Source organism: Lepidochelys kempii, chromosome 9, assembly GCF_965140285.1.
Source record: "Lepidochelys kempii isolate rLepKem1 chromosome 9, rLepKem1.hap1, whole genome shotgun sequence".
Classification (NCBI taxonomy): domain Eukaryota; kingdom Metazoa; phylum Chordata; order Testudines; family Cheloniidae; genus Lepidochelys; species Lepidochelys kempii.
Genome location: NC_136388.1, coordinates 30,144,729 through 30,168,811, shown reverse-complemented (window position 1 = coordinate 30,168,811; position 24,083 = coordinate 30,144,729). Strand labels below are relative to the sequence as shown.

The following is a 24,083-nucleotide window of genomic DNA, read 5'->3' as shown; positions in this document are numbered from 1 at the left end:
AAAGATGGTAAGAGAAAACTTAGTTTGATGGCATCCTGTCTGGCAAGAAATCATTTATCATTGGTTGGTTGTGAAACCCTCATTTCTGTACTGTTTTCTCTTTACGGCCTCAACTTTCTATTGTAAATCTGTCTGGTTCTCTAATTGTTTCTGTCTGCTGTATAATGAATTTTGCTAGGTGCAAGTTAATTAAGGTAGTGGGATATAACTGGTTAGCGAATTATGTTACAATATGTTAGGACTGGTTAGTTACATTTCATTAAAACGACTGGTTAAGGTATAGCTGAGACTATTGCTACATAAACTGGGGTCAAACAGGAAGTGGGGGGAAGGGAAGTTGGAATCATGTTTGCTAAGGGGACACTAGGTAAATGCTCTGCTGCGTCAGAGCTGGGAAGGGGGACACTGGGGAACAGACTATCAGAATATAGAGATAAGCCCGATTGGTTTGAAGGGCTTCAGAATACACTTGCTTGGAAACTAACCCCAATAAACATGGCATTGTCTGCGCTTCGGACTTCTGGTCTCTTGCTGCTTATTGTCTGTGTGACAAGAACCAGGGAAGTGGGACCTGATGATCACTTTAGATAAGCTATTACCAGCAGGACAGTGGGGTGGGAGGAGGTATTGTTTCATATTCTCTGTGTATATATAAAGCCTGCTGCAGTTTCCACGATATGCATCTGACGAAGTGAGCTGTAGCTCACTAAAGCTTATGCTCTAATAAATTGGTTAGTCTCTAAGGTGCCACAAGTACTCCTTCTCTTTTTGCGAATACAGACTAACAGGGCTGTTACTCTGAAACCCTCTAACAGTGTGTATGGAAGAAAAGGAGTCCCACAAGCATCTAGTCACTAACTAGACTCCTTCGAGAAAAACTCTGTTACTGAAGGAGGGGGTTTGTGGCAATGCATCGCTCTCTCTTTCTCTCCAGGGTTCCATTTTGCTCAGAGAAGCAGTACCCATCCACTCAGAGGGGGGAAGCAGACATACAGACCTCAGTCTACAGACAAGCCGGGTCCGGAAGCTGGATCTACAGAGACGACAAGGGTCGCTGGCGCCGTCACCCGCATCCCTTTCAGGCGCAGAAGAAACGAAAGTGAAAGCTGTCGATTGCTGGGGAGGGGGCAAGCCGCGCCATCGCCATCACCCGCATGGGGCACCGGCCCCCTGCAGCCGCCCCTGGGGCGAGCAGGACCCCGCCCCGAGCACCATGGGGGGCAGCTCCCCCCATTTGCCCCGGAGGGCGGGAAAATCCCCTCTGGCAACGCCGGGGGCGGGGCGGGGCAGGGCAGTCGGCTCCCCTGTCACCCCCTCACCTTCGGGTCCGGGTCCGGGTCCGTGGAGCAGCGCAGCGCGGGCACCCCGCTGTCCGTCTCCCTTCTGGCTCCACCGCCCCGCGACGGGCTGGTCTGAGAGGAAGCGGAGAGCGGCCGCTGAGACCCGCCCCCTCCTGCGCCTAGTGGGCAGGGGACGGGAGAGGGGCCGGTGAAGCGGAGAGGGAAACGTGGGGCAGGGCTCTGCCCCGAGAGAGATGAGGGAATGGGGGGGGGGGGGGTCTATGCGCCGGGGACACCTGCCGAGCATGCCTAATTATTATAAAGCAGCCAGCTCCACTGCAGCTGCCCCAGAGGTATGCAAATATATGTTAATACGTGCATTTGTGGCCTGTGTGACCTCGGACCTTGAAGGCCCAGTATAAGCCAGTCTCCTTGGATTGCCTGCCCCTGGCCTCCCACCCGTCTTGACCCCCAAGAGCCTGCCCCACAGGACAGCCAGTGTGGGCTCCTCAGTCCTACCCCCTTCCGAACCATTTGCCCAGGCCTCAAATTGTAAGCCCTTGGGGGAAAGACTCTCTCCCTCTCTCATTCTACCGCTTTTTGTTTGTACAACACCTAACACCCTGGGATTGCAGTCCTGATTATGATCTTTAAAAGAGCCAGTGAATCCAGGAAGTCCTCTAGAGATTTTGTTATTGCTATGAATTTGGGGTGGCATGTGCTCGCATACTATGGTGATGGACAGCAACACAAACTCTAAAAAAGGTACTGTAATATATTGGATAATTACAGGTTTCAGAGTGACAGCTGTGTTAGTCTGTATTTGCAAAAAGAAAAGAAGTACTTGTGGCACCTTAGAGACTAACCAATTTATTTGAGCATGAGCTTTCGTGAGCTACAGCTCACTTCATCTGTTTAAGCAACAAGTTGGTAACTGTTCTCATTGCTAGAAAGGCTTCAGAGAAAGCACCTAAAATACTGTCAATGACTTTCTTCACGGGTCACTTCCATTAGTAGTGCAAGTACACAATGCTTGTACAGAGGAGGAGGAAGGTGATATGATTTTGCAAGGACTATGGAAACCATTGAGATTTACTATATCTCTAGAAAAATATTGCTTTTGAGAGATTTTTGTTATTTGTAATAAAAGGGCAAATATATGTGACTGGAAATGCTCAAAGATGTGAATTTGGGTCATTTTGACTCATTAATGAACAGACAGAAAAGCATATGGAATAATAAAATTAACAGATTGAGACACTGACTGCTGCAGAGAGCATGAGTTAACCTTAATCTGAACCATATACATTGGTAGAGGCAGTAAAATACAGCCAGGGGCTCCAGGTGATCCAGCAAGCAGCAATTCCATGAGGCATCATTTCAGAAGGGGAAAAGTACAGCTGAAGGAAATAGCAATCGTAATCAAAACAGAAGTAAAAAGCTTTCTGAAAGTCAGATTCCTATTTGATGGATGGATGGATGGTGGTGAACGTGAGCCATGAAATATCAAATACAAAGAGACAAAAATCATTTTTCAGAGGTATATTGTACAGTTACAAAGTCCAACCTAATCTTGGAGAACAGCAAGGTTTTGAACAGATCTCCTTGTAGATACACTCACTGTACAGCAAACTTCTTCACCTTGAAAAATACAGCTAAAGATAAATGGCAGATGTAGCCATTAAACAGGATATTGATGCACAATGGAGTGTTAGTCCAGGAAAAAAATATATAAAAAAAGCTCCACCTTTTTTAAACTATAACTTCTGATATCATATAATATTTACTAGGTCGTAAATCGGCCTTCTTTGGGAGAAGGCTCAAGCATTTTTATGAGCTGGCACCTCAGATTGAGACTGCTCAGGATTCTGAAAACATCTGATTCTCATTGGGCATAATTAAAAGCATAGCAGAGGTGTCAGCACAGTTATTCTCGTAAAAGTGTTGCATAATCTTATTTGCAGAGTGATGCTGTAGTTGGAATACGATACAATTTGTAAGAACAAGTTCTTACAAACTGTTGTCATCTCTAAGTATTGCTTAATTTAGTAATTTCTAACATGACTGTTTTACAGAGTGGCTTTTTTGATATGAGAAACATTTCATATTGATGTCAAACCGCTATAGTTAAGGATGAGAAGGTCTTTCATTTCCAGAGCACTTTTTTGAGTGACTTATCTAAAAACAATTATTTGTTTATATTATAAATGTTTCATGAACCTTCTTTTATACTTGGCTAATGTACTGTGGCAGCATACATATCAACAGTGGTATCTATAGCAGTAAAAGCACAGGTCTTTCCTTGTCACAGGGCAGCTCCGTTGTAACCCAGTGAACCACGCTGCCTAGTCAGGTGGTATCACAATCACAACCACACACCAGGCTATTTATCTTTCACCAAGGTGTGTATTGATTCTTCTCTTATGCACTAATACTGTGCAATGCAGGTTTACAGCAAGGGTAGGCTTCCCCACAGCTCTCTCTCCTCAGCACAGGCTCACCCTCTGAGCTGCCCTTGCTTCCTTGTTTCCTCCCCTGATATTCTCCCAATTATCTCATTAGCCCAGGGATTGTCACCCCATGCTCACAATCCCCCAACAGAAAGTGTATAATTGCCCTCAGCTGAGCCAGCAGTCTTCCCCAGGCTGCAGCAATATCAGTGATCAGGGTGCTGCTGATAGCACCCTGTCAGACTCTTGCTTGAGCTAAACAAGGTAAAAATATATTGTGGGGAGAGACAAGGGACAGACCCCTTTTCTCTCTACCCCTTGAGGTATCTTTTTTTGTCCCTCCCCTTCCACTGCAATCAAATTGTCTAGATTTTAATAGCCATTTGGTAGAAAGAGCTGTTATTGCCAAATGGAAAGACTTGTCTACTGAGCTTCAGTTTATCACTTTCCCCATTTTCTTTCTTTCTATGATGTTTAAAATTAATGCAACAGCAGGTGGCTTGAATAATTTGTTAATTGTGCTGTATAAATAAACCTTTGATCTTCCACTTTGAGTAGAGGAAGAAGTATGGCACGTTTTAAATGCTAACAAAGCAGAAGGCTAGCCTTGACAAGCTTAGTGTCTTTGCACCAAAGTCAGAATCTCACACAGTAAAATGAGGATCTAAAGGTTTTCTTTCTCAGACCCTATATTAATAAAAAGAGGAAGAGATTTTGTTGTTGAATGGTTCATGTCCTTTCCAGGTTACATATATATATTTCTATGAAGGGCTGAATTGCAATCAAGGGATAGGAGAGAATGTCCTGTGTGGAATATATCCATGAGCCAGAAGCAAAGCAGCAGCGTGCGTATGGGATTTTGTCATTTCAGCAATATAGAGTGGGGGAAATAATCTAAAACATTCCTTCTAGCTAGGAGAGGGAAGGGGAGAAAAGCTAAAAATAGACAAACCTCTTACAAACAGTATTGTGTAGTCAGGTTTTCCTTGTTTAAACAGTAGACATCTGCGATTTTACTGGCATGTGATGGATGAGAAGGGCAAACAAGTGTAAATATATTTTCTGAAGATATAGTCTATTGACCTGGCATTTAGATTAGAAAACTATATAGTGCAGATGGAGAGGAGAGGGTTAGGAGGAGAAGCAGGATGGTCATTACTACTCATAGTAGCTCTAAGGAAAAAAAAAACCCACCCCCAACACTAAAATACTTGAAGTAGTTTGTGAATTTCACTAATGCACCTGACTAATGGAGGAAGGAACATGCAAAGAAATCTCACTATCAGCAAACCAAAGACAATCATCAGGAAAGTGAACCTGATAATGCTGGCTTCCAGAAAGGCTATCTGGGTGTCCACAACCTCTCTTTTGATTTTATGAAATCATTTATTGCAAAAATTTAGGCATATAGGTATATCCCTTTTTATGCTGCAATGCCTCCACCCCTTAGTAAAATAAACAACACTTCTGTTTGAAACAAATGAAATATTCTGGATGTTAGAAACTCATGACATTTGCAGTTAAGAAACCCAACCTTAACTTTGCCCCTTTCCATCTCTACATATAAGTTGAAGACCACATCAGCTGCCTCGAAGGAAAGAAAGAAAGAAAGTTGTTAGTTTTGAGTTCAATGCACTGTGCTGCAACTCAGAAGACCTGGATTCTATTCTGGTCTTTGCCACAGACTTCCTGTAGACACTGGGAAGTAATTCCAAATCTCATTCAAACTGGTCAGAAGGCAGTGAATTACTCTGTACTGCTTGTGCAACATGCAGGACCCAAATTGAGTAGGCAGAGAAATGGAAGATGCACTGGTTGAATTGGAGTCCCTCAGTTTGTGTCATAAGACATGAGGAGTGCACTGAGGAGGCTGCCAAGTAGAGCTTATTTAATCCTGGATCTCAATAGGTGACAGAATTTGTAACATCTATGGTTTTGGTTCTTGGGGGACTGGGTGTTACCAGTGTGAACAGAGTCATATCTGAGGCCTCAAGAAAGCTCCAGGATTTGCCAGTAAAAACATTGGAATCACTATGAAGCTCACTTTTCAGATTTCACTGATGTTATGAACACCACCAGCATACTCCATGGGGCTCTTGGCAGTTACAGGACCCACCGATGTGCTGCTGACAATACTTAGAACTTTCTGGAAGAGTTCAGGTTTTAAAAGACTCCATATAATTCAGAATTTGGAAACCCCTATTGGAACCACTTGGATATACCCTATTCTCACTCTGCACTGCACAGTGTATCCTGAACATTTGATTCTAAGGACAGAGGGAGGCTTTGAATGCAGATAGGCAAATGGTGGAATAGAATTTTTGTTGAAAAGTATTCTGTGTAAGATCAGGGCACTGCCATTTTGCTAATCATTGTACATATCCAAAAGAAACTGTCTAAATCTAAATTTGGACAATCTAAATAGACAAGACAAAGGATGAAAAAATAATTATTCCTTTTATTATTATTATTAGAGAAACTGAGGAACAGAGACGTGATCATACTGGAAATCTGTGTCATCACCAAGATCTCCTGAGTCACAGTCAAGTGCACAAGACTAATTTCCATTTTTCAGTAAAAGTGTCCGGTCTTTGTCACTATGATAATCACAAATCTTGGGAGACAGGCTGTTAGCCGACGGCCAAGGATGTTTGGTGAGGTGCCAGCTATGCCCGTTTATACCATCCGTGACTTTAACCGCTAGGACGCACTGTCCCTTCGCGGCAGGCAGCCCGGGCTAGGCTGACGGATGCCCCAAGGTCCTAACCACCCGTGACTTTAACTGCTAGAGCTCAGAGCTCCTTCGCAGCGGGCAGTCAATACTGACTGACAGGTGCCCCAATGGCAGCACTAAGAGCCTCTCCACACCCGTGACTTTAACTGCTAGAGCTCAGAGTTCCTTCGCAGCGGGCAGCCAGGATTGACTGACAGGTGCCCCAAGAGTTTGCCCCGTGGAGGCGGCACAACTCAACGCTAGGCTCTTAGTACTCTCACCTAATGGCCAGGCTTTAGAGCCAAAACGGCTGAGGTTCTTTAATTGTGTTGGCTGCTTTACAGTAAACCAGAGAAAACAAGTCAGGCTTATGCATAAATGGTTACCAAAATTTATTAAGCTAGATTCTAATCATGTGGTTACAAAATTGCTAGTGCCTACTTATTTAAATGTAGAGATGTTACACACACAAACAAGTTACAAAACTGAAGCCACAATCCCAAAGAAAGAAAACAAAATATAGAGCTCTATTTCAAAATATGTGTACACTAAAGATAGGAGATCAGGTGTGGGTGCTTCTTACCCTCCTTGCATCTCTCGATTCCAGCGGTGCCAAGCCAGGATCGGTCACTCAATTCCGCGGAAAGACGAATAAGGGACAAGGCGTAGGGACCCTCTTAGCTGCAGAAGCCTTGGGAGGCTGTCACTTATCTGACCAGCAGATAGATAGTGAAAAGCACTCAAAAATCATGGTGCTGTAGGTCCCCTACTTATACCTCTGTACTCCTTTATTCTCTTTCTCCTTTCTTATACCAAATTGAGGCTGGTCTGTCTGGGTGACGCCAGCTTTCGCAAGAGTAGTTTACACTTGCAAAGGAGAGAAACAATAAGTTTCGACTACTGGACATTTCTTTTATCAGGGTAAATATTTTCCCACCTAGGATGTTGGTGTGTGTGCATCACGCTATTTAGTTGGGGCTAAGAGCCATGTCTGTCACAGGGCCTCTGCCTGCTGTGAGCTTAATCCTTGTATCTGCTCCCAGAGGCACATTGTAGCAGCACACCTGTGCTTTCACAGCTTCAAAGGCTGTGCTGGAATATATGTTAAGTGCCCTGTTCCTGCTTCCTCCTGTGTTTCCAGCAATGCTGGTCTGGGGGGGGGGGGGGGGGGGGGCTGGCTGTCTGGCTACATTCCACCCCCTGATGCACCACACTACATCCCAGATTGCAAGGTGGCGGTGATGCCAGCACCTCTTGCCCTCCTTGGGGAAATCTAGAAATACCCAACAACCAAATTAGAGGATGAGGGTTCGCGGAATTGGGTAGGATCCCTTTTTAGCTCTAGGTATCTGATTTGTGTGGAGGACAGAGCAGTTTGAATCAAACGCTTCATAATACATAAAGTTACACAAAAAACAATTACAATAATTAAAATGGTTAAAACAGTATTCACAACCGAATGTAAAAACGGGGAGAGGGAGAATCCCAAGTGTTGAGCTAACCATTGCATCCATGAGGTTTGTCCATTCTCAGCCACTGCATGTAGTGGTACAAATTCAATTCCCAGTCCATTGGTTGAATCTAGCAAGGTGCACATCCAGCAATTTGTAGCACCAGCAGCTGAGGCGATGGTTTGGATTGCTCCCCGAAGAGGATGTTCTGGTATTGCCAAGGTGACTGGAGCCAACAGAAGGATCATGAGGGCTTGCAGGAACATATCTCTGGTGGGTCGTGTTGTAGCTAAAAAAACTTATTTTAAAACCAAAAGCAAAAATTACACCTGCTATTATAAGTAATGGCAAATATATCAACAGTCCATAGTAGTCTCTAGTGATCAAACAGGTCTGCTGCATGATCCATTTTGCTGACAGGTTAGCTGGCAGGTTGCTCGGAACCATGGGACCATTCCTGCAATAAATCACATGGTCAGCCGGTCTTGGATGCGATCCAAGCCTCTGTAATGGTTATTAGCCTTTTATCAGCATTTAAGGCACTCCATACACCTTTCTCTTTATAGGCGTGCAAAACGCAGGTAAAGGTTCCCAGGGCTGGGTGTTTAATCACAACAGTATCTCCGGGAGCATACTTGGAACTGTGCAGTGGTGTTCTGGCAGGGGAGATAGCTTTCCCTGTAGGGAAGAATCCCCTGCTGATTGGACTTCCTGTAGGAGTCTGTCTGTTGTTTAATCTCTGCACCACTTCGTCCAGTCTGTCTCCCCATGTGCCATCAGTAGGCTTCAAGTGATTCTTTAGCAACCCATTCCAGCACTCGACCATGCCATTAGATTGAGGTCGATATGGAAGGTGGAAGGTCCATTGGACTCCATGGTTAAGGGTCCATTCCCTTACAAGTTTATTCTTAAAATGCGAACCATTATCTGATTGGATTTCTTGAGGCATTGGGACAATTGCTGTTAAGCGGTTTAGTCCCATAACTGTGGACAGCCCTGTTGCCAATCGGGTTGGATATGCAAAACCAATCCCTGAAACAATTTCTACCCCAGTCAAGATGTATTTCCACCTCTGCCTTGTAGTGGGCAGTGGTCCGACATAGTCGACCTGCCAGGTTGCCCATAGTGTTTTTCCATCTCTTAGCCTGGCAAACCTTTGTCCTTCTACTATATGTTTTCTAGTCTCAGCACAAATAGTGCAGGCTTGTACCAGGTCTCTAGCCTGTCTGTGGGTGATAGGCCACCCCCTGATATGTGCTTGCCGCACTAACTCATCACTTCCTGTGTGTCCTAAATTATCATGTAACCATGAATATAAGCGTTCCCATTCTACTTGTGTGGTAAAGAGCTGGGCAGCTGCATCGGCTAAATCGTTTAACTGTGCAGCTGGGGTATTATTCCTCTGATGAGCTGAGACATGTCCTATAGACAGGGGTTGTTGCAGGGCATGCTGATATAACCACTTCCAGTATTCCAGTCCCCAGACTGGTTTACCTCCTATTTCCCAGTGGTTATTTTTCCAGTTAGTGATCCACTGAGTGGCACCTGCCCATACCGCATAGGAGTCCGTATATACTGCGGTGGCTCCTGCTTCACAGGCCAGTTTAATTGCAGCTAATTCTGCAAGTTGTGCTGACCCATCAATTTCAGCAGTTAGGGGTGCTGCAGAGGTGTCTGCAGGCACTGCTGCAGCTTTTCCCTTCCATTTTCCTTTTACCAGCCTGGCACTGCCATCAGTGAACCATACTCCCTCAGGCTTAGAAGGATCAAATGGGGCAGCATCCTTAATGGGAGACTGCTGTGGAGGTAGGCGGTATTCATCAGGCATTCCTACTTTCCATAGGGATTCCTGAATCATAGTGGGGTTTTGTGCAGTGTCTGCACTCCCTACCCTGTGGTGTATGTAAAGTGCCCATCTTTGGATAGTCATCTTTTGTGCTACACCAGGTGGTAACTTTCCCTTCCAATACAGGTTTAATGATTGGAAGAGGAGTGTGAATTGTGATGTCCTTATCCTGAGTTAATTCCTCAGTTTCTCTCAAGGCTGTATAAGCTGCCAGAAGCACCTTCTCATAAGGCGTGTAGTTAGCCTGTGACCCTTGCCATGACTTGGAACCAAACTGAATTGGTCGTCTGGGAGCAGTGTTACTGTCTTGCCAGAGAGCATAAGACATTCCAGTGGCTCCCACAGTTAGGTACAAATGGAATGGGGCTTCAGGATGTATGGGACCCAGGGCCTGATAGGTGTGTATCTCCCCTATCAGTTGCCTGAGGGCTTCCTCATGGGCAGGAGCCCATTCCCAGGCAGCACTTTTCTTTAACAAATTGTACAATGGTCTGGCTATAATGGCAAAGCCAGGTACATGTTTTCTCCAAAATCCCAAGGTTCCCAAAATCTGTCTCAATTGATCTTTACTTTCAGGGGAGGGTGCCTGATTTAGCTCTTGCACAGTGTCATTAGGCACAGACCTCCTACCTCCCATCCATACAGTACCTAAGAATTTTATCTCTTGGGAGGGACCTTGGCATTTCTCAGCTGGTAACTCTAAATTAAGGGCTTCTAGTGCTCCTTTGATTTGATTCATAGCCTCCTGTACCTCTTCTGAGGTTTTCCCACCTATTAAGATGTCATCAATGTATTGCACAGTTTGTACATTGGGTGGCAGGATAAGGTCATCTAGGACCTTTGCCAGTGCCCCATGGCAAATAGTGGGTGAGTGTTTAAACCCTTGTGGCATTCAGGTAAAAGTGTATTGTATACCTTTCCAAGTAAAAGCAAATCTTTCCTGGTCAGCTGGTTGCAAAGGGACCATGAAGAACATGTCCTTTACATCTAATACTGCTAGCCAGGGTTTATCCCAGGTTTGTATGGTGTTTACAATATCTGTTATGCTAGGGACTGCTGCAGTTAATGGTCCAGTGTTACTGTTTAGCTTCCTATAGTCTATAGTGAGTCTCCATTTGCCATTTGGTTTCTTGATGGGCCACACAGGAGAATTAAAGCGAGAGTGGGTACGAAGTAAAATTCCTCGCTGTTCCAAATCTTTGATCAGGTCAGTAACAGGGCTTATGGCCTCAGCTGGGACATTATACTGCTTTATGTTTGTTACTGTTGAGGGCGGGAGAGCAGGCGTGCTGCTAAGTAAGTTTACAGAATAGTGGGGAGGGCTTTCCTCTTCCAGGTGGGTGGCATGAGGAACAGAACTGACTCCAAAAGCCCATCTTTCCCCATTAATCCTTCCCTTCTTTCCTCTTAAAACATCCATGCCCAGTAGGTTGGCATTGCCCAAAATCACCTCATATTTTCGGGGCTGATGGTGGGGTTGCAAGGGGATATCCAGTTTTATCTTAACTAATGGGTAAGTTATGGTACTGCCATTTACTCCTGTATCAAGTACCTGCTTTCCGCCAGTAGGTGGCGAGCCCTGAAAACTTTCTCGCTTAATCATGGACATTTGAGCCCCTGTGTCCATTAAGAAAGGAATAATGTGTTTGTCATTTACAGTTACATGTATCCGGGGGTCTTTTGCTGTTGTTTTCTCCTCTTTGGATTTAAGCTGGTTTATTAGGAGAGGAGATTGACCCCCGCAAGCTAGTTTCCCTGCTCTGGTAACTCTTGTAGTTGCTGCAGCAATGGAGTATACCGGGTGTCTGCAGGTGGGGAAAGAGGAGAGAGCTGCAGAGGTGCACTGGGAGTAGCATTAGTTGTCTCCCAGTCAGCTCTTTTAAAGGTGGTGAATAATTTTAGCCGCTCTGTGGGCAGTCCATTTATCACATCTCTGGGATAACCTAAAGCCAGACATTGTCTCCACAACTTGGCTCTAAGCTCCTTTTCCTCCTGGGTTGGCTCTCGCTTGTTTTTATGTCCTTTAGATGGTGCCCCCTTGTTTCCCTGAAGGGAACACATCTTAGCTTTGCCTGTCAGTGCTCTGATGTCTCCGAATTCTCTAAAGTATGACACCAGAAGGTTTAGCAGTGCCCGAAAGGTACTGTTATGTGCTGCAGCTTCTGATCTAAGGGACAGTGCCATAGCCCTGTGGTTACTCGGAACTCCCTTAAGCAGGGGTCTGAGATCATCTACATCTACCTGACCCTCCCATGGGCTTTCATAGGCTAACTCTTGAGGGTTTTGGCCAAGCATGCTAATGACAGCCACAGTTAATAGAGCTGTTTTTACCTCATCTATGTTGGTCCCGTGCATTACTGTGGGTTCATCTCGATCTGCTGGGTAAATTCCTCTTGCCCATCGACAAGCCAGAGACCAAAGTGTTTTAGGGGTGTTCCCCTCTGAGTGTTCCAGGAATATTCCTGCACCTAAGTTAAGGCGCTCAGTTTCTTGGGCTGTTAGGCGTATATATCCACCCCCAGTGTCCCAGAGGCGGACCAGCCACTCTATTATACCTTCCTCAGGCTTTTTAGCAAAATCTCCCTGGATTGTTTTTAACTCCATGGGAGTATATTGGCGGGTGGTAATTTTGGTAAAGTGTGTTGGAGCTTTACTCCCTTTTCCCTTTTTACCTCCCTTCTTTGTTTTTGAAGAGGTGGATGGATAATAGTCATCCCCTTCTTCATCCAGCTCTGCCCCACTCAAATTTTCCTCATGTTCTTCTGATTTGTGTTGTGTGATAGCTGGTCTTAATTTTACAGAGGGACCTTCCTCCTCAGAGGAGGGGGACTCATTTGCTGAATCCCAAATGTCTCCATCCCATTCCTCAGGGTCTAGCCAGAGAGCAGTCTCAACTTTAGCCCGGTTGATTCTGCGTGTTTTAGTCTCCAGCTTTTCCCTTCGTTCTATCCCTTCTTTCTCAATTAAGGGAAGTAATCTTTTCTGAAGATGTTTCATATCCCTATTCAGTGTTCTTACTCTGGTATCTAAATTCTGGCATTCCTGGCGCAGTGTGTCCCTTTCCTGTTGCAGCCTATTAAATTCTATTGCCAGACTATGATAATCCTTACAGGCAGCTTGCCAAATGTTAGTAAGCAGCCATATACAAGCACCTTTTCCTTTCCCTTTCTTCATCTTGCAGGCAGTTCTCCAGTTACAGAAATGCTGCCAGATCTCTGCTGGTTTTCCCCAATATTTCTCCAGCAGTTCTTTGCTCCACAGGGGATTTCCCCATCCCTCTTGGGTCAAACTTTTCTCTAGCTCAGGGAATTCTGTGGTGTTTATCATGACTGGTTTCATTGTGTTACTGTAGTGCAGCCTATATCACAATCCTGTTCGTGATGCCAATTTCTGTTAGCCGACGGCCAAGGATGTTTGGTGAGGTGCCAGCTATGCCCGTTTATACCATCCGTGACTTTAACCGCTAGGACGCACTGTCCCTTCGCGGCAGGCAGCCCGGGCTAGGCTGACGGATGCCCCAAGGTCCTAACCACCCGTGACTTTAACTGCTAGAGCTCAGAGCTCCTTCGCAGCGGGCAGTCAATACTGACTGACAGGTGCCCCAATGGCAGCACTAAGAGCCTCTCCACACCCGTGACTTTAACTGCTAGAGCTCAGAGCTCCTTCGCAGCGGGCAGCCAGGATTGACTGACAGGTGCCCCAAGAGTTTGCCCCGTGGAGGCGGCACAACTCAACGCTAGGCTCTTAGTACTCTCACCTAATGGCCAGGCTTTAGAGCCAAAACGGCTGAGGTTCTTTAATTGTGTTGGCTGCTTTACAGTAAACCAGAGAAAACAAGTCAGGCTTATGCATAAATGGTTACCAAAATTTATTAAGCTAGATTCTAATCATGTGGTTACAAAATTGCTAGTGCCTACTTATTTAAATGTAGAGATGTTACACACACAAACAAGTTACAAAACTGAAGCCACAATCCCAAAGAAAGAAAACAAAATATAGAGCTCTATTTCAAAATATGTGTACACTAAAGATAGGAGATCAGGTGTGGGTGCTTCTTACCCTCCTTGCATCTCTCGATTCCAGCGGTGCCAAGCCAGGATCGGTCACTCAATTCCGCGGAAAGACGAATAAGGGACAAGGCGTAGGGACCCTCTTAGCTGCAGAAGCCTTGGGAGGCTGTCACTTATCTGACCAGCAGATAGATAGTGAAAAGCACTCAAAAATCATGGTGCTGTAGGTCCCCTACTTATACCTCTGTACTCCTTTATTCTCTTTCTCCTTTCTTATACCAAATTGAGGCTGGTCTGTCTGGGTGACGCCAGCTTTCGCAAGAGTAGTTTACACTTGCAAAGGAGAGAAACAATAAGTTTCGACTACTGGACATTTCTTTTATCAGGGTAAATATTTTCCCACCTAGGATGTTGGTGTGTGTGCATCACGCTATTTAGTTGGGGCTAAGAGCCATGTCTGTCACAGGGCCTCTGCCTGCTGTGAGCTTAATCCTTGTATCTGCTCCCAGAGGCACATTGTAGCAGCACACCTGTGCTTTCACAGCTTCAAAGGCTGTGCTGGAATATATGTTAAGTGCCCTGTTCCTGCTTCCTCCTGTGTTTCCAGCAATGCTGGTCTGGGGGGGGGGGGGGGCTGGCTGTCTGGCGACACAGGCCAGTCCTTGCCTACAGACAGCCCCGCAACCTGAAGCAAATACTCACCAACAACCACATACCACACAACAGAACCACTAGCCCAGGAACCTATCCTTGCAACAAAGCCCGTTGCCAACTGTGCCCACATATCTATTCAGGGGACACCATCGCAGGGCCTAATAACATCAGCCACACTATCAGAGGCTCGTTCACCTGCACATCCACCAATGTGATATATGCCAGCATGTGCCAGCAATGCCCCTCTGCCATTTACATTGGTCAAACTGGACAGTCTCTTCGTAAAAGAATAAATGGACACAAATCAGACGTCAAGAATTATAACATTCATAAACCAGTCGGAGAACACTTCAATCTCTCTGGTCACGCAACCACCGACATGAAGGTCACTATCTTACAACAAAAAAACTTCAAATCCAGACTCCAGTGAGAAACTGCTGAATTGGAATTCATTTGCAAATTGGATACTATTAATTTAGGCTTAAATAGAGACTGGGAGTGGCTAAGTCATTATGCAAGGTAGCCTATTTCCCCTTGCTTTTTCCTACCCGCCCCCCCCAGACGTTCTGGTTAAACTTGGATTTAAACTTGGAGAGTGGTCAGTTTGGATGAGCTATTACCAGCAGGAGAGTGAGTTTGTGTGTGTTCCCCGCCGGGGGGGGGGGGGGGGGAAAGCCTGGATTTATGCTGGAAATGGCCCACCTTGATTATCATGCACATTGTAGGGAGAGTGGTCACTTTGGATAAGCTATTACAGCAGGAGAGTGAGTTTGTGTGTGTGGTTTTTTGGAGGGGGGTGAGGGAGTGAGAGAACCTGGATTTGTGCTGGAAATGACCCACCTTGATTATCATACACATTGTGAAGAGAGTGGTCACTTTGGATGGGCTATTACCAGCAGGAGAGTGAGTTTGTGTGGGGGGGATGGAGGGTGAGAAAACCTGGATTTGTGCTGGAAATGGCCCAACTTGATGATCGCTTTAGATAAGCTATTACCAGCAGGACAGTGGGGTGGGAGGGGGTATTGTTTCATGGTCTCTGTGTGTATATAATGTCTACTGCAGTTTCCATGGTATGCATCCGATGAAGTGAGCTGTAGCTCACGAAAGCTCATGCTCAAATAAATTGGTTAGTCTCTAAGGTGCCACAAGTACTCCTTTTCTTTTTGCAAAGACAGACTAACACTGCTGTTACTCTGAAACCTATGAAAATCAAAACACTTATTCATGGTATTTAATCAGTTCTATATTTATAAAACATTTGTATCTCTGGTAACAAGGATTAACTTGGTTTGTTTCATTCACAATGTCAAGTCACTCACCTAGCCTGCAGGCAACAGATCAATTACCTGGTATAAGTATTTTTTAAAATGCTCTTTTGAAAAAAAAAATAGATGAAGCAGAGGTTTAGTTTTGTAGGTCATTTTGTAAAAGCACCTGGATAATAGAAATGTACAGCTTTGAATTCCAAACAACAAAACACAGAAGCCCTTAGTTTTAAACATACACTGATCTTTAATGCTCCTTCTCAACTGCTACTAACCAACTAGCAGCAAAAAGGGGGTTTGAAAATAATCACTTAAATTAGAGAAGTAATCACAGCTGCAAACCTCACCCAACTTCAATCTTTTTTCAAGGTACAGAGTCATTGAATAACGGCAAGGAAAAACAACTAAACAAAGCATCTTTGAATGTTTTTCAGCAACTAAGTTTTTGCACAAAGTTGATTTCAAGTTTTGACTTGAAAAGAGGTGTTGGGAGGGGGGAGAGAGAATGTTACCATTGCCAATCAGAATCTATTTTAAAATGTCAGCACTGCAAATAAACCAGAATAAGCTGCTTATTGGAAGGGAGGGGAGAGGAACAACCCAACATAAATAATAAGGGACATTACAATTTACAGCATTTAGGATTAACACATATTTGGCACCAAGACTTGAAAATGTAGCTTGTGCAAATCCAGTTTTCTGCTAACTGGCTATTGATGTTATAAATAAATATGCAAAGGGTAACCTATTGTACTGGAGTATTTGAATAAAGTGTTTCCTTTTCCTCTTTTTTTATTTTGACAGCATTTTTTGCTTTTTGTTGTCTTCTATCCAATATGTACACAACTTATATCAGAAACAGGAGAGGTTGTGATAAGAATGCAGCTGTTAGCATAACTAGGAAAGACAGGACCATTCTATTATGTTAAGAGATACCAAAGACCTGGATCCCAGGTTTGTCTATAGAAGGACACTGAGGAAAACTAAGACAACTCAACTAAAGGTATGATGTCAATACATGTAAATTAAAGCACATTAATTCTCCCCCAATGTTGTTATTAACAATATCCCTTATTTTCTTTCCCCTTAGCTGTGGAGAGCTGGGGGGAGATAGACTACAGTCTTTTAGATGGTATTAAAGATAGTAATAACTGTCCTTTGTGGGAAAAGAGAAAAAGTTAGTTCAGAGGGGCTAAAGCTGCTATTGTTGCTGCTGTTGTGAAAATCTTATCCCGTTTCCTAGAAAAAAAAGACATACACAAAAGGGCAAAGAAAGAAAAATATAGCTTCTGTCTTTAGTGCTGATTCACACTTGCAAACTTAATGCTGGAAAAACACAGGCACAATACAGAGTCTTATCACCCCAATTAGGGCCAGGTTACCTCCAGCCAGCTCTAATTTATTCCCCTAAATGGGAGCTAGCATGACAGAGGGCTGAATCAGCAACGCTTTGCCTAGCACCCTATCACATAGTGCTTCTTATTTACAATGTTAGCTGAAAGTGAGAACAGGAGTTTGCATGGGACTGTTGTGGCCAATGTTACAAGGTCTTTACGTGCCAGATGTACTAAACATTTGTATGCTCCTTCATGCTTCAACTCCCATTCCAGAGGACATGCTTCCATGCTGAATTTAAATTGGCATTTTGGTATTGTTTAACAGTACTATTAAAACTGTGATTAATTATGACCTTTTTTTAAATCTTGTGATTAATTGTGATTATTTTTTAATTGTTTGACATCCCTACTAATAATATCAAATGTCTTAGCTGTCATGAGGAGTCAGTGCTCAATCTGAGCCCCAAAGTCTTTAGTATGCTTCTTAGATGATGGCTGGTTGTGTTCCTGAGAAAATAATGATTTTCATGTTGCTGAAATTTAATGTAATTGTATTTATAGTATAATTATGTTTGTCTTAGATAAGCATCTTTTATTTTAAATCTAAATAAATAAAATAAAATAAAAAATAGCAGGGCAGTCACCAATAGGAGTACATCACCCTACCAATATTCTTCTTCAGTTGATAAAATATTTTCACTGTCTTCCTTGTTATAGTGTGCAGTTTATGTCTCTCTGCAGCAACTCTGGTAGCCAGGCTGACAAAAAATTAAAAATAAACAGAAGTATAAAAGTACCAGTCTAAGGTCCATTTAATTAGCACCGCTGATATTGCAGATAATTCCTTTGAGTGTGTCAACTATAACTGGAAATGTTTAATATGGTATTGGAAAAAAAGACAGATTAGAGTGTTCCATGAGTACCAGTATGGTTCAATGCAGGCATCAGATATGCTGACGCAACCATTTCCAGTCTCCATGGTGCAAATATGCTTTTTCTATGTACAAAATGACACAAATACAAATGGGAAAATTACTATTTGCCAGCAAAGCCACAATTGCCATCCAATTTTCAAAGGGAAATTGCCCCACATAAATTTTTCTAGCATATCAGATTAAAAAAATGGTGACAGCCCAAATACACGTACTTATCTGTTGATACTAGTAACCATCTATCCCATGTTTGTCAGGAGTCTACTGAAAAGGTGAACATGCAGCCTTAGTCAGAGGGGAAAGAGTTACATTTATGTCCTGACACCTCACTGCATCCTTCTCATCCAGAACTTCCTCCCCACCTGTGTACACATGCGCACACACAGAGAGATAGGGAAAAATACAGGTCTCTATATCCTGATCCAACAGGCCCATCTAGCAATTAGTGAGCTATTTAGGGGGCAAATCTCCAAGGCATGTCCATGCCATCTGCCTCCAGAAAGCCTTCTTTTTGAGCATTTACAGAGGAGCTAGTGATGTGATTCCACAAGGACAACTATCCAGCAAAGATCATCTTCACATGTAGATAGATCCCTTCTATCCAATAGTTATTCTATGGAGAGCACTGAATGTCTGGATAAGGGATTCTAGTCTGCCTTGCCCCCATCTCCACGTCTCTTTGCATATGTGGACAATAGAAGTAGAGGAAGATTTTCAACAGCCCAATGGAAAAGATGAAGTGATAACATTATTTATTTTCTGCTACACCTGGCACGGGGGGATGGGAATGATATTGAAGGATCTGCCCTAGGAAACAGGTCCATTCCTTAGTCCCATTTGTGGATGTTGAAAGACCTGGTAGCTTAATATCCAGCACAACCATTCTGTCTGATGCATGCACAGTTTGAGCCAGGTAGACTCCTGGATACAGTTAGGAGCATTTTGGTATAATACATACACTCTAAAGAGCTGTTTGTAAGCCTGACAATGTCCCATGACCTGGTCTCCCTTACTTCTATCTACAATATCATTGGGGGTATTTGCATTATTTCAATGCTGTTAATTATATTGATTATACAGTATACAGGTATTGGGGGGAAAAACAGCCTTTAACTCTCTACTCTATCCAGCCTTTAACTCTCTGCTCTCAGACTGATGCCTTAGAGGCTTGCGGGTTTGGAGGGGTGTAATAAGGGATGGATCTACAGTTGCACAAGGGGTGGTTTATAAAGGATTGGTTTTATATATTTGATTACATGAGTCAATACTCATTTACCTTATCATGACTAACAATGTCATATTATATAAGCCATCAAGGGTCAGGTGGAAAACAGGATGTTGGTAAACTTCAAAAAGTTAAAGTTCATGTATTTCACAATAGGCTCAGCAGATAAAAATGTGCTGGGTATATTGAGAAAATGTTATAAAGGCAGAAGAACCACCACCGACAGACAGACCTGCAAGAGTTCAGGATTTGAACTCAAAGACTAATACACACCGTGATAATAAGGAAAATATGGTACCAGTTAGGGGCTTCTCACAGTGACGGCTGTGAGCATGTAGGAGATTTGGAAGCTAGGAAGGGAAAAACATTAGGCATGCATAAGCTTTAGCTGATGAATGTGCATTTGTTTCCTTCTCTTTCCACCCATTATCATTATGTATTTCCAAGCATGTGGAGGACTGAAAGCAATACACATCACGCTTAAAGGACTCCTTACTATATACCTTTTTGACTAGGAATCACAGACATGCTTCACCATCTCTTCTTCCAGAGTGAAAGCTGGTTCACCTTTTGAGTTGGTCTCTGTGAAATTCCCTAACTTTACAATAAAACCACAATGGTTGCACTAAAACAAAGCTTATTAAGAATGGAGAGACAGAAACCAAATAAACAATAGGCATAATAGGCCAGATCCTCAGTACCTCAGTGGGTACTTGTGTGTTTGAAAATTGGTCTAGTTATCTTCTAGATCAATGTAATCAATTTACCTCCATAACATAGATGGAAGTTGCCTGGACTACTTCACCTATGAAACTGGTTCCTTCATGCACTTAGCCATAGCCTGAGTTGTCAGATTTCAGGTCAAAATGAAGATGTATTTACTGTGATCTTTTAGCCGTTAACTAGAAATTTTATTTATTACAGAAGAGAAGGGATGATAGGTCAAAACAGCTATTCCCCATAGGAATATTTTTTTGGCCTGCCTAATAGGCAGCTTTATTGTTTATACATTTGTTTATGTTTGAATTACTATCTAATTGTTGTAATGCCTCGGAGCCTTAGTTATGGACCAGGACCCGATTGTGCTTGGCACTGTACAAATGCAGAACAAAAAGATGGTCCCTTCCCCAAGAAGTTTACAATCTAGGGCTACACTAGAAAGTTTTACTAGTAGCATTTCTGCTGACATTTAACAGCTAACAATGCAATTTTGTTATTGCATGTGCACATTTGACTGCCTTTGCTGGTACAGCACGTCCTCACAGCAAGAGGTTGTATTGGTAATGGACATCCTGCATTATGGGTGGGCAGAGCAGGGTATCCCACACCACTGTCCAGTGCACTACCTTCTGGGATATTTTGAAAATGCATTGTGGGATACTAGCACTCCTTTTGGGGAATTTAGAGAGCCTGGGGTCAGTTTTCCACAATTCCCTCTCTTCCATCCCATGATCTTTTCCTTTCACATGTTTTTTTTTAAATTCCCACAGTTCCTGATACTGTTTTTCAATCTCTCTGTCATCTCATCGACAGAAGCATGGATGTGAAGCAGATCAGCAGAGTGCTTGTGTCTGTGTTAGAGACAGGACAGAACTTCTGTATTTGCCATTCTTCACCAACTACAGCACCTGGTCCTGCCACAGTGAAGAAACAGGGGAGGAGAATATGATGCAGACACTGAATGATGGTTGCCAGCTGCTGCAGGCATTCATTGACCAGTTCCCACAGTGTTTCTGGGCCTGTGAAATGAGCACCAAGTGATGGGGGATCTGTGCGTGGAGCTTGCCCTGCCCTCTAGCACTGAAACACCAAAATGAGAGGTGCTTTGAGAGTGGAGAAACAAGTGACAATCACACTGTGGAAGCCTACACTCCCAGATTTCTATTAGTCAGTGGACAATTAGTTTGGTGTTAGATAATCTACAGTGCAGGTGGTCATCATCCAGGAGTGCAAGGCCATTAAGCCTATCCTGCTGCACAAGATTGTGACTCTGGGGCACTGCCAGGAACAAGTTGATGGATTCAATGAAATGGGTTTCCCTCACCAGGGTGGGGTGACGGATGGGATGAATATGGGAAGGTGTATGATGCTTGTATTTTTAGGAACACAGGACTTCTTGAAAAGCTTCATGCTGGGACATTTTTCCTGACTGGTACATTCATGTTAGTGAGAATGCAATGCCAATTATGATTCTTGGGGACTCAGCCTACCCTTTGCTTCTCTGATTCATGAAGCCATACACCAGATATGTAGCAAGGGGAGATTTAACTATCACCTAAGCAGGTGCAGGATGACTGTTGAAGGTGCATTTGGTAGCTTGAAATGATGCTGGAGATATCTCATGACTAGGCTGGATCTCAGTGAGCCAAACATTTCTACTGTTATTTCTGCATGTTGTTTCCCCCTTTGTTTTGCAAATATGCAAAACACATTACTGCCAGGATGGAGGGGGGAAGTGGAAAGTCTGTTTTTTGATTATGAACAAACAAACACAAGAACAGTTATAAAAGGAAGCTAAGGCACTGTACAGCTGTAGGAGATCTTGAGAGCTCACCGTGACAGTATACAATAGTCAATGTACTGCTCTGTGTTCATTTGTGTCACTTCATGATTAAACTGCAGGTGGCTTGGTATGAATGAATTGTTCATGTATTTTATTAATCTAGTGACGTATCATGGACCCAGCCTTCTACTCACCCCACCTTAGGGTGAGACAAGTACAACCCTGTACTCACGGAAGGTCAGTAGTACAGGTCAAAGCACGGATGTCTCATGAGTTTACTCCTTGTGAGGTTATAACGGTCCTCCAGAAAGGAGGGGGAAAACAAAACGAAACAGCAGTCCCTTGAAGGAGGCTGTAGTCTCATTCAATGCCCTTTGTCAAATCAGTAGAAAGGGTTCCAAGGTAATTGATCAGAGTCCTGTCCACCTTCCTCTTTGGGGGTCTCAGACTGGCTGTGGTCAGGCAACCAGTCCCTGTCCTGAACAACATTCCTCCACCAGAAATGAGATCTATTCCCCACTCAGGGTTGCTGCTAACTGAACTGGGCTTCTCCTGTTTAAGGCCCTTTCTCCAGGCCTGATATGTCTTGCAGTTGTGGCAGGGTGGAACTGCTTGAGCCCAGAGCAGCTCCTTAACCCTTACATGTTCAGGGCAGGGTTTGTATACCCCGTCATAGGACGTCACATGGCTTTCTTGCAAGACAAAATAAATAAATCTTGATTTTCACAAAACAAATCTTTACTGAGGAGTAATAGCAACAAAAATATTTCTACAAAATGTTTAAAGCCAATTAAGAAGGTACAAGGTGTTGACTGTTCCTGCATGACTCACAGCTCAGTGTAAGTATAGTCAGAGCTATTCTCCTTATTTCCCATGGGATTGGCAGGGATCAAATGGCATGCTCTTCTGGTGATGTGGCGGGGTGAGGGCTGGAGTGTGAATGGGCCAAGCCACAGAAACACAGAATTGTCCATGTAGTGCAATGGCTGCCGGGGTGCAATGTTTTGCATCTATGTTTGCCAGCTCAGGAGCTGTATAATGTCTTGGTGGCTTTCCCTATGCACCTTCTGGTCCTTTTACCTCTCCTTCAGCCCTTACTCCCTTGTTTCATGGGCCCTGGACTCTGAGCTCCTGAGGAGAGCTGAGAAAATATTCTTGTCTGTTTCTTCTTCCTCTTGATCAAGGTGAGTCTTTCAGCAGTTGCATTTGAGCTGGCCTACCCAAGCTGAGGCCACTGACAAACAATAAGACAGACAGGCATTGTTAGATTTAAAGGTGGACAGGAAAAGATAAGTGAGAAAAGTCCCTAAAAATATACTATAAGGATATTCATAAAAGTATGAACTGGGTTAGACTTGCTTCAGGGCAGCTTGCTTTTGGACAGTTCAATTGCTCTTAGCATGGTTAATAGATACGGGTCTTTTTCAAAACCTGTAGCCATGAGGAATGGTTGGTGGTTTTCCCTGTGTCCCAGATAAGTGGAATAATTAGCAATGTTTCCTGCACTAACTTATTACATCAGTGGTGATTCATAAGGGTGGCAAAGGCCCAGAGAAAGTAACTGTTCCATGTGGCTGGAGGCCGCATTTCCCCGTATGTGGCAACTCTCTTCACAGTGATACTACTGTCGGATCTCGTTGTGGAGTGGTGTGGGAAAGTTTCCTACCATGGCGGAAGAAACAAAACAGTCTTCCTGAGAAATGTTCAGGCAAAAATTAAAGAAAATCTGCTGACAGACCTTATCAAGATCGTGGCAGATGACAAATGGGAGTGTTGTGCCAAGATCAACTTTGAAAGAGAAGGAGGCTGCTTGCCACTGCCAAGCCTTGCAAGCTAATTCAAAGCCAAGCCCCCTGAGCCAGCAACAGACCATCTCTGTCTCTTTCTATCCCTGAATCCAAGCATAGCATGTAAGTTATTTGTTTTGGACTTGGGCTCTGGGACTGGAAAAATCAAAGCACTGCATTTTTGGGTGTTTATATAATACATGTTGTTTACATTACAATTTGAGCCATAATATAATAACAGGTTTCAGAGTAACAGCCGTGTTAGTCTGTATTCGCAAAAAGAAAAGGAGTACTTGTGGCACCTTAGAGACTAACCAATTTATTAGAGCATAAGCTTTCGTGAGCTACAGCTCACTTCCTCAGATGCATATCGTGGAAACCGCAGCAGACTTTATATATACACAGAGAATATGAAACAATACCTCCTCCCACCCCACTGTCCTGCTGGTAATAGCTTATCTAAAGTGATCATCAGGTGGGCCATTTCCAGCACAAATCCAGGTTTTCTCACCCTCCACCCCCCCACACAAATTCACTCTCCTGCTGGTGATAGCCCATCCAAAGTGACAACTCTTTACACAATGTGCATGACAATCAAGTTGGGCTATTTCCTGCACAAATCCAGGTTTT

At 43.7% G+C, this 24,083-nt stretch overlaps 2 protein-coding genes and 1 long non-coding RNA gene across 5 annotated transcripts in view; 1 reads left to right on the top strand and 2 right to left on the bottom strand.

Annotated features, from left to right (window-relative positions):
* LOC140917284 (phospholipid scramblase 1) overlaps positions 1 to 1,369 on the bottom strand; it is a 55,688-nt gene extending 54,319 nt beyond the window's left edge. Inside the window, exon 1 of one of the 3 annotated variants that reach the window (XM_073359740.1) lies at positions 1,320 to 1,369. The gene's annotated coding sequence lies outside the window, so the exon portion shown is untranslated. Of the gene's footprint in view, positions 1 to 997; positions 1,289 to 1,319 lie in introns of those variants that run through there. The other 2 variants (XM_073359741.1, XM_073359739.2) reach the window with 2 other exon arrangements.
* A 106-nt stretch (positions 1,370 to 1,475) lies between these two features.
* Positions 1,476 to 21,800, top strand: LOC140917287 (uncharacterized). Its single transcript, XR_012160782.1, has 3 exons — positions 1,476 to 1,633; positions 16,474 to 16,672; positions 20,654 to 21,800. It is a non-coding gene; the product is annotated as an uncharacterized LOC140917287 (long non-coding RNA).
* A 586-nt stretch (positions 21,801 to 22,386) lies between these two features.
* LOC140917286 (phospholipid scramblase family member 5) overlaps positions 22,387 to 24,083 on the bottom strand; it is a gene marked incomplete at its 5' end in the record, with an annotated part of 31,897 nt that continues 30,200 nt past the window's right edge. Inside the window, one exon of the mRNA XM_078854419.1 lies at positions 22,387 to 22,900. The remainder of the gene's footprint in view (positions 22,901 to 24,083) is intronic.